This window comes from Anabrus simplex, chromosome 1 (genome assembly GCF_040414725.1).
Source record: "Anabrus simplex isolate iqAnaSimp1 chromosome 1, ASM4041472v1, whole genome shotgun sequence".
NCBI lineage: Eukaryota > Metazoa > Arthropoda > Insecta > Orthoptera > Tettigoniidae > Anabrus > Anabrus simplex.
Genome location: NC_090265.1, coordinates 216,591,249 through 216,602,572, shown reverse-complemented (window position 1 = coordinate 216,602,572; position 11,324 = coordinate 216,591,249). Strand labels below are relative to the sequence as shown.

Below are 11,324 nucleotides of genomic sequence, written 5' to 3'. Positions count from 1 at the left end.
ATGCCTTTTGGCGGTGGAGTATTGCTGTCATTAAATAATAATGATTTTGTGACGATTATACATACTCGACCAATGTCACGCCTATTATGTGGCCTGTATAAGTATTTATAATTAAAATATATATACAAAGTACTACGTTACTGCAATGCAATTGTCATCTACACTGAAGGAAAATCAGCGTGGAGGAATGACTTGTTCAATACTTATCCTAGAAATATGGATGTTATTAGCATAGGATAATATTTTTTCGTATTTCTGTTGTGGAGGCCCTTGCGTGAGAATAGTGCTGCTTTTTCTTTTCTTTTTTTCGCCGTGAGACGATAGAAACAGTAGATTTTTTCTAATTTTATGAATGAAAGATGTTGTGTAGATGTTTTTTATGTATACAGTATGATACGCCCTATTGTTATGATATGAAGTATTTAATCTCTTTCCTTCAGTGGTCCTAAATATTAGTTAAATATTACGCAGTGCTGTTCGCATGCTGTAATGACGTCGCTGCGCGCGGTAATTAAAATTGGTACTACTTGCTCTTAACATGTGAAGTAGATTTATAATCACAGATGGAAAGTATACGTCGAATGGTGTTGCTGAATTCAGACCTTTAAAAGTGATAACGATTGAGCGGGGCTAGAGGAAGTGCAGTGTAAGGATATTAAGTGTACCGTGCCTAGTTTATTCGGAGTCTATGGATTCAGTCTTATAATGTACAGTATATTAGTGAGGTAGTGGACCCAAGAGATTAAAAGCTAGAGAGGAACTAAGAACAGTTTCAGATAGACCTTCATTCCTTAGAATATAGGTTATTTTAATGATAGTCGTGGATTATTATTATTATTATTATTATTATTATTTGCTATTTGTTTTACGTCGCACCGACACAGATAGGTCTTTTTTTTTTTTTGCTTGTTGCTTTTCGTCGCACCGACACAGATAGGTCGTATGGCGACGACGGGACAGGAAAGGCCTAGGAGTGGGAAGGAAGCGGCCGTGGCTTAAATTAAGGTACAGCCCCAGCATTTACCTGGTGTGAAAATGGGAAACCACGGAAAACAAATTTCAGGGCTGCCAACAGTGGGGTTCGAACACACTATCTCCCGGATGCAAGCTCACAGCCGCGCGCCCCTAACCACACGATCAACTCGCCCGGTATTATTATTATTATTATTATTATTATTAATTGTTTTATTTACACAGAAAAGCGCACAATGTGCAGGGGTATAAACTTAATCGCTACAAAGTTTTGTCAGAGAACACTGTCTCTTCGGGCGTGGTAACGACCACAGAACTTCTCACACCATCGACATACACAGTCATGGTTCGAATCGTGAAATCTAGTACAACACATGCCTTATGGTGGAAGCCATGGACAGCTGCACGGGACACTGTATGTATACATAGCGACGGAGGAAATATCCATCATCATAATAATAATAATTCCGTGAGGCTATTGCTTCTGTAGCCCTTCTTTGGCAGAGAGTGGGCGGTATCGGCCGTGTATGGAAAACTGCCTGTTAATATGGTAGAGGATAGTGTTGTTTGCGAGTTTCAGAAATATTGGGGACAGTACAAACACCCATGGCTGAGTATTCAGCATTTTGGCCTTTGGTTTGCGAGACCCCAGTTTCGATTCCTTCACATGCTTTAAACTAGGCGCTTTGACACCTCCATAGGAAACGTGATCCTACCACCTATAAAGCTGAATATCCATGATGAGATGGCTACATTACTGCTAATTGTTTCCTAAATGAATCGTTGATTCGCGTAGAAAATATAAAGTTCTTGTATTTAACTAGTATACTTACGTCTTCCTCTCGGTTCCTCAATCCGACGATTCGTGGGCAGTGATTTTTCTTCTTCATTCCTCCCGTTATTATGTTAGTTGTTTCATTCCATTCATTTGCATTAACGTCGTCAAAGATTTGGTTAAGGAACTGCAATCGAGGTCTTTTTCCATCCACTTTTCCCTCCAAAACATTAACCATAAAGGCGTTGTACCTGTAGGCCTACGAAAGCCCAATAGAGCTATTTCTTCTCTTGTCTCTAACTCTGGTAAGCACATCCTCATGATTCATTTTTGCCGTCCAAGGTATTCTGATCACTCATTATCAAGCGTCGTTGACATAGCCACGTCCAGATTAGTCTTGTTGTAAGTCCCAGGAGCTCTTAACTTGGAGGCATGAGTTGGCGACCACGGGGCCCTTAGCTGAGTCCTGGCATTGCTTCCATTTACTTGTGCCAGGCTCCTCGCTTTCATCTATCCTATCCGACCTCCCTTGATCAACTCTTGTTCTTTTCTGACCCCGATAGTGGGGAGTCTTTCAATTTCACGTCCTTCGTGGCCCTTGCCTTTCTTTGGCCGATACCTTCATTTTTCGATGTGTCGGACCCCTTCCATTTTCCCCTCTGATTAGTGTTAATAGACAATGGTTGCCTAGTTGTACTTCCTATAAAACAATACTCCCTACCGCCGCCGCCGCTTCTTTGTAACCTCAGAGAAAGTCCTGTCCCTTTCGTTCCATGTGGTTGCCCTGTAAAATCTCCGCTGTCAGTTTTGGTACTTTTCTTCCAACACAGAAAATAGTAAAGTGTCACACAACTCTGTTAGGTTCATTTCTTACTGGCGTCAGTTTCGATTTTTTACTTCCGTGTGCGCTGCATGCACTAAATATTGATGTTTGGTACATTAAGCTGTATTACTTCATTGCAACATTGTATTTTTCGCTTTCGAAAACGAATTACAAACACAGGGAGAAAGAAAATACTGGCTTTAAGTCCCAAACAAGTCTGCACGTACACTTCCTTCTGTGTCTGGTGATGATGGTTGCGATTAATTGTTTTAAGGGAAAGTACAACTATCCAACTATCCCCGAATTTCTATAGCCCATTGATTCCTTTTCTGAATCGCAGAAAATGAGAATCATTGAAATCGTATTATTTCCATCTCTCTAAACTATCAATTTATGACAGGTGTCCGTAGGACGCTTCTCCATACATTGGTTTAAAAGACATCCAAGAAATAATGACTTCCTATAAAGTCATATCATGTAAGTTGTGATTTGCTAAAGGAAAGAACGAGTTGTGTACAGGAATTAAGACACTGAAATTTTAGGTCAAATTTTAATACAATAGAGATAAAAATACTAGCTATAAGATATTCAGGTAATGGGTCTTATAATTGGTGCTGCCAGGGGGACGATCCCCAAAAAGGTGGTGGAAATCGTGAGAGTCGTCGGGATCAGCAATGACGAACTCATGGACTGGGGTTTCAATACTAATCGGAATAAGGCGTAAAGTCCGAATCATACTTATATTTTGAGTTTTGTAGGAATTGTTTCTCAAGTTATAAGAATAACTTTCAAAATGTTTCTGTAGATTTTAACTTCACTAATTTTTTTTTTTTTTTTTTTAGAATTGTTTAAGATCTGTAGATCAAATTTCACAATCGTTTTTAATATTTCGAGTTCTTTACAAACTACTTTTTAAAATAATTATTCACTGTATTGTGAATTCTTTGTCTTCGGGCAGCCTCTGGGCGAAGAAAGAATTTGTAATAAAATAGCATGTGAAATACATTCGAAATTCGGGAGAATATTTCTCAAAAACGTAGATGATTGAGAGTTTTGGAAAATGTAGATGAGGGCTTATGGCAGTTATGATTGTGAAGTGTTTAGAAGGGCATTCTTTGAAATCATTCTTCCATGGAAGTTGTTCTCTCAGATATTTGTCTGCGATCGAATTAACAATATTATGTTTTTAAGGGGGCATGTGCGCTTTCCACCAGCTTGAATTTAGTAAAATTCATGTATTTATAGCCCATTATCTACTAATATTTTCAACATATTTTAGAATCTCTGAGCTATTCCTTCAGAGAACATTTTTTGCCTTAGTCATTAACTTTCATGCCAGTTTTTGTCATTTTTGCACTACGATTTAAAAAAAGTTAAATTACTTGGGTCAAATAAAATAACTTAGAGTAGGTTATTAATATAAATGGATCGCAGTTTTTTCTTACGTTCAACAAAACTAATGTTCATTATAGTATCCTTGTTTTATACAGTCATTAGTCTTTTGTCCCTGGTATTCTTCGTCTGGTGGCAATCTGCGTCGGCGGAAAAAATATAAAAAGTAGTATTTTAATGATGATGAAAACCATGTTTAAAAGTGATAGTAATGAAACATAAGCAACAAACATATTATGGCAAATTTAGATGTAGGAAGTGATACACCTATATTTTGAAGTAGTTCAGATAATTATTTCACCAGATTAAAGAGGAAAATATACCCTACAAAGAAAAATATAAATTATTAAATTTGAAGATTTGTTCCATAAAGTAGGGATAGTGCACTATATGTCGGGGTTAAGCCCTGTAGTTTCGCGCTCGACTGGTCCAGGTTCAATTCCACAGTCTGCCTCGACTTATAAGACATTTTTGGGGTGCTAGAGCCGTCTACACTCAGTCTCAGCGGGGGTATTTAGCATTACAGAACCACATCGAGGCAAACCACTAAGTCCACAGTGCTGATGATCGATATCTCCCAAGTCGCAACCACAACAGAGCGCTCACTCTAATGTTCTGAACTTATCCCTTGTATGCTTCTTTTGCCACCGTGCGCTTGTGCTGAGCATGTAAACCTTCCACCTTGTTCCTGGTTCGATTCTCAGTCCTGTCATAAAACATTTCAATCTGTGTACGAGTGTAGAAACGGAATTCCCTCAGCCTCTTGAGACAGCTGCGCAGAGGAATAAGCTCGAATCCCATTGTCGGCCATTCTGGAAGTGATAATTCCATGTTTTCCTTACTACATATCCATTGAATGTCAGGAAGATTCTTAATTTACAAGCCACAGCCGCATACTTCCCACTGCCAGCCGTAATTGGCAACAAGATACTACAGACACGAAGATTAGCTGACTACAGTGTCCCTGTCGTTAGTTATTTGCCTTCTGTGTCCAAGATAGAGGGGTTTGGTCCCGGTTGTGTTTAGTGGCATCTGTGGTGGTTTAAATGTGACACCTCACTGGCTTCTGACACGTTTAAGATCTCCGGGACAAAATTCTGACATCGCCAGTGTTTGTTACGACCGCTAGCAATTAGTACACCGGGCGAGTTGGCCGTGCGGTTAGGAGCGCGCAGCAGTGAGCTCGCATGCGGCAGATAGTGGGTTCAAACCCCACTGTCGGCAGCCCTGAAGATGGTTTTCCGTGGTTTCCCATTTTCGCACCAGGCAAATGCTGGGGCTGTATCTTAATTAAGGCCACGGCCGCTTCCTTCTCATCCCTAGGCCTTTCCAGTCCCATCGTCGCCGTAAGACCTATCTGTGTCGGTGCGACATAAACATATATATATATATATATATAAAAGGCAATTAGAACGGCTGTTAGTCAAATAACAGTAACAGCGTAAGTTTTCAAGTCGACTGTACAAAGACTAGGTGCATGGGGCTATCAGTTACTATAGAAAGCTCCTAGTATGAACAAAAGAACCTATTTTGCTGTCATGAGAGCACGACTTTGACGTGAGCTACTTATCTTCGCTTTCTGTAGGTGATACCCTCATTCTTCGAGGGGTTGGAACACTTCCTCGTTCTCGTAAGACCAATGTTATGACGAACCGATAACCCCATTACTTTACCTCTTAACAGAACATTAACTACATACATCATTATAGACCGTTATGCCTTTCAGCGTTCAGTTTGCAAGTCTCTGTGAATTTATTAAATGTCGCCACAATCCTCTATTTGCAACTAGTGCTGTGGCCTCATGTAGTTCTATACCTCTTATCTTTAAATCATTAGAAACTGAGTCTAATCACTGCTGTGTTGGTCTCCCTCTACTTCTCTTAACCTTCATAACAGAGTCCATTATTCTCCTAGGTAATCTATCTCCTCCATTCGCATCACATGACCGCATCACCGAAGCCGGTTTATGCGTACAGCTTCATCCATTGACTTCATTCCTAATTTAGCCTTTACCTCCTCGTTCCGAGTACCCAGTGACGAAAGCAATGGCAAACTACCTCACTGCTCATCTTGCCTAGTATGCCTCATTTGGGCTCTGCCATTGGTTTTTGTGGTTTCCCTATAACTGCATAGTCTTTGGTGGTGCTATTTGAGGATCCAACCAGCCTTTGGCTATTTGCTTTACGTCGCACCGACACAGATGGGTCTTATGGCGACGATGGGACAGGAAAGGGCTAGGAGTGGGAAGGAAGTGGCCGTGGCCTTTATTAAGGTACAGCCCCAGCATTTGCCTGGTGTGAAAATGGGAAACCACGGAAAACCATTTTCAGGGCTGCCGACAGTGGGGTTCGAACCTACTATCTCCCGAATACTGGATACTGGCCGCACTTAAGCGACTGCAGCTATCGAGCTCGGTCAACCAGCCTTTGGGCTGATGACCTAACAGATTCCGAGTACCCTCCTGCCATTGTTCTTACCTGTTTGTACCAACAATCATTCTTGCTACTTTCATGTCTGTTACTTCTAACTTATTAATGAGATATCCTGAGTCCATCCAGCTTTCGCTCCCGTAAAGCAAAATTGGTCTGAAAACAGACCGATGTAAAGATAGTTTCGTCCGGGAGCTGACTTCCTTCTTTCAGAATACTGTTGATCCGATGTAAAGATAATTTTGTCCGGGAGCTGACTTCCTTCTTTCAGAATACTGTTGATCGCAACTGCGAGCTCACTGCATTAGCTTTACTGCAACTTGATTCAATCTCGCTTACTATATTACCATCCTGGAAGAATATACATCCTAAATACTTGAAATTATCTACCTGTTCTAGCTTTGTATCACCAATCTGACATTCAGTTCTATTTAATTTCTTACCTACTGACATCAATTTAGGCTTCGAAAGGCTAATTTTCGTACCATACTAATTGCACCTATTTTCAAGTTGCAAGATATTATAGTGGAGCCTTTCGGTACAATCTGCCATTAAGACCAAGTCGTCAGTATAGGCCAGACTACTTACTACATTTTCACCTACTCATTCGCTCCCTGCCACTTTATACTTTTCAGCAGATGATCCATGTAAACTAGGTGAAGGATTACAGCCTTGTCTAACCCCTGTAAGTACCCTGAACCAAGAACTCAATTCTACCTTCAATTCTCACTGCAGCCCAATTGTCAAGATAAATGCCTTTGATTTGTTTTAATAATCTATCCTTGATCCCATAGTCCCCCCAGTATGGTGAACAACTTTTTCCTCGGTACCCTGCCATACGCTTTCTCTAGATCTACGAAACATTAACTATTATCTCCAAAATGGTTTGGCACAAGGACAACTTGTTTTCTTCTTCCGAATTAGGAAGTCGTATTTATTTCCTTGATTCCTGTTGCACTTTGCATAGGGTAGGGTCAGGGTGCGAAATCGCGGGGCGGAAGGGTTGGGTTCCCTCCCCCCCCCCTCCACCGGTGATTTTATCTCAAAGGTTCTCCCCAACTAAAATTGCCCAGGGGGGATTCTTTCATTATAAATTGAAGAAAATGTAACACATATATTACTGAAATCAATGTTCTTACTGTGCATATTTTCATAAAAACAATAATACACGTAATACAGAAATAATAGGATGACTGCCAGACCTTGACCAATAAAACAACGCAGCGGTGGCAGCTCCGCACCTTCAGCCTATTTTTCATGTTTCACTCTGGAAATTCCATCTGAAACCCGGGAATAATTTTTCATTGAACATAATTCTTCTTATAACAACAGAATTCCAACAAAAATATTTTAAATGTTCATTTTCGAGTGGGAGGAGGTATTTTACTTACAGGGGAATTATATACCCCTATTTCTGATTGAAATAAACACTAGTAGATAAGCTCTATGGTCCTCCCCCCCCCCCCCCCCCCCACCACCACCACCATTTTCCCCCGATTTTGCACCCTGGTAGAGGTTAAGAATGGTAGACGGGACTTGTTCATTTGTCGAGATGCTAAGAGATTGCACTTGACAAATGTTGTACGTTTGAGTATTCTAAATCTGAAATTGATCAGTGTCTTCTTCGTTTCAGCTTTCATTTTTATGTATGGAGTAGATTCTTTGGTTGAAATTATCGTCCTGTGGATATATATTGCCTCTACTTAAATCCAACCTTACGTTGATTTTTGTTAGTTTTCGTTTCTGGTATAGCCTTAAAAATCTGAATTCTGAGGTATGTTTAAGGAATTCCACCATCGTTCGACCCGTATTCATGTGGACGAGTAGCTCGTTTGTTTATAAACATATGTGTGTATGCTCCTCGCATCTTCGATTTCTTCAAACTCCAGTATATACAGTACACGATCAATGAAGGGCGAATACCATAGAGTTCTGTGATGAAATGTCCTTTTACCACTTTCGAATTTCAGTCCTTCCTCAATAATTGAATTTACATAACAACTCAGTGAATGAAAAACACATTTAATATTGTCATATGTTTACACAAAGTGATTTATTTTTCCTGTTGCTGTTGCTTTGAGCTCATTCTAATACAGACAGAAAAGGCTGAGGGTTATTGCCTGCTGGCAAGACCAGAACAGCATGGAGATTGAGAAATGCAGAAGTTGTTCTACTTATTAGCGGAAAGTCCCAGCCCACCCTTTCATCAGGTAGGATTGAGCACCTGAACATCTGCTTCCCTGCAATGCGGCATTTCTCAATGAAAATTTCACCGGATATTTGGAAATATAGCATTCAGTCAACAGCGCTTTCCCTGATGGATTGTAACATAAATACATTGCTACAGGTGTTTACTTTCTACACCTTTCCATTTGCTTGAGGGTCACATTAGTACAATCAGCAATTGCAAAGGCTTTATTTCCATTTTATAACCCATTTTCTACAACTCTACACAGTACACTAATCATGTTTAACACGGAGGAACAGAATGCACCAGCATACCACATGGAACTCTTTGTTACATTAAATTTTGAAAATGCCCCCCTTCCTTTAGCATTGATACATTCATCAACCCGCTGTCGTATTGAATCCCGGATGCGCTGATGCTTCATGTATGTATGTATGTAATCAATGCTAACGGAGGGCATTTTGAACTCATGTAAGGAAGTTTAATTATGGTATGCTGGTACAGTACATTCTGTTCCTGCTTCTTTCCCATGATTAAGGTAGATGCCATGTAGACTTATAGAAAATGAGTTCGAACATGGAAATAAAGCGTTTCCGGACCCATGTTCATATACAATTTTGTCTTCTTCTTCGTGTGAGGATTTTTTTTTTTTTTTTTTTGGTAGTTGCTTTACGTCGCACCGACACAGATAGGTCTTATGGCGACGATGGGACAGGAAAGGGCTAGGAGTGGGAAGGAAGCGGCCGTGGCCTTAATTAAAGTACAGCCCCAGCATTTGCCTGGTGTGAAAATGGGAAACCACGGAAAACCATTTTCAGGGCTGCCGACAGTGGGGTTCGAACCTACTATCTCCCGAATACTGGATACTGGCCGCACTTAAGCGACTGCAGCTATCGAGCTCGGTGTGTGTGAGGAATGTGTTCTGAAAGTTTGCCCATGCCGTATTGTTACATCCTGTATATATATATATAACAGCAAAGTTAGAAAGATAAGACGTAGGAAAAGAATGCGGATTCGAATATAAAGCATCAGTGAAGGGCTATCGCTAAAGAGTCCTCTGAGGAAATTACTTTTTATGTTTCGAATTTCGATCAGTCTTCCTCAATGAAAATGAAATGAAAATTCACAGCCTGTTTCCAGTCATTCGACCGGGCCAGGGATGAAATGAATGAAGCCCCCATCTAACGGCAAGGATAGGAATTGTGTCGACTGCCGAAGTCTGTCGCGCTCCTCTGACTGAAAGATGAAATGAAATGATATTAGAGAGTGTTGCTGGAATGAAAGGTGACAAGGAAAATCGGAGTGCCCGGAGAAAAACCTATCCCGCCTCCGCTTTATCCAGCACAAATCTCACTTGGAATGACCGGGATTTGATTCACGGAACCCAGTGGTGAGAGGCTGCCGCATGAGCCGCGGAGGCTAGTCTTCCTCAGTAATACATTTAATTAACAACTCATTAAGTTTAGGTTGTCTTACTAGGAAATGCTTGAATTTTTAAACAAGATTCATCATACTTTTCGTTGATGTGGATTTTGTTTTTACGGATCAACGGGAACTACTTGTATCTTTTAAACACTTTATTAGGGAACATCATCTTCATTACAGTAAACTACACCGTCTTATCAATTTGTCTATTTATGTGATTTTATTTTATTTATCTAGTAAGTGCGGTTAAAGGGTAAATAGCATTACTACAAGGCCACAGTATGTAACAACTCGAGTCTAAGTCCAGAATATTTGCCGAGAAGGATAGGGCCCAGATTTTAGAGCACCGCCGGCGCAGTGAGGCAGTCTTAGCCACTCTCCCGATCTATGTAAGTAGGTTAAACGCGTTGCAAGTATGGGTTGTTATTCTTGACGATGGTGTCCGTCCATCTCCTTCCTCTCATGTGTCATTGAATTCGAATAAGATAGACGAAGAATCGGAATATGTTACATTACATTTGATGATAGCCTTTCCTATTACAGACATCTGATAGTGAAAACCATGTATTGCTCCTCGCGTGCAGAGGTGTCTCAGTTGGCTGTTTTCTATTCCTCGTTGATCATGGCTGGGATGCGGAAAAACTCTGGATCTATTTCTACTGTTTTCTGTAGTCACTCTTCTAGGATCTTTTTATTGGCTGGGGTAGGCATCAAGTTGTGATTGGTTATCAGGTCTTCTACGAAAGATGTGGTTTCTGTCAGCTTGTATACAAATCGAATTGACTGAAGGTCAATTTGGTAAAGAGACAGGTAAGAAAGAAAAGCTTTTAGATTTACGTGACTGTTAGTATCGTGATATTAGCAGCGGGACCTTTTGTTACCGAGCGAGCTGGCTGCGCCGATCGTGGCTGTGAGCTTGCATTCGGAAGATGGTGGTTTTGAACCCCATTGCCCACAGCCGTGAAGATGAATTTCTGTGGTTTTTTTACTGTTTCCACACCAGGCAAATGCTAAGACTATACCTTAAATGAGGCTACATTCTCTTCCTTTCGATTCCTAGCGCTGTCCTATCCCATTGTCGCCATAAGACCTGTCTGAGTTGGTAAGATGTAAAACCAATAGCGGACCTTCTACTTTACATGAACTTCGAAACACAGGGACCTGGATTTCCATTTATAAAATTCCACATGAATGTTCGGGATTCTAACTGTCGTTGTCGTGTTGAGAAACCAGTGACAGGGCCACTTGGCTATCTACGTACACACGCAAGTGATTGCCGTTTGTTTGTAATAAGATGTGAGTTGCCTGTTCGCGCCTCTT

At 40.7% G+C, this 11,324-nt stretch overlaps 1 protein-coding gene across 1 annotated transcript in view; it reads left to right on the top strand.

The window, feature by feature from the left end:
* Positions 1-11,324, top strand: part of qless (decaprenyl diphosphate synthase subunit 1 qless) — a 402,352-nt gene that overhangs the window by 445 nt on the left and 390,583 nt on the right. The gene's annotated exons all lie outside the window — the stretch shown is intronic.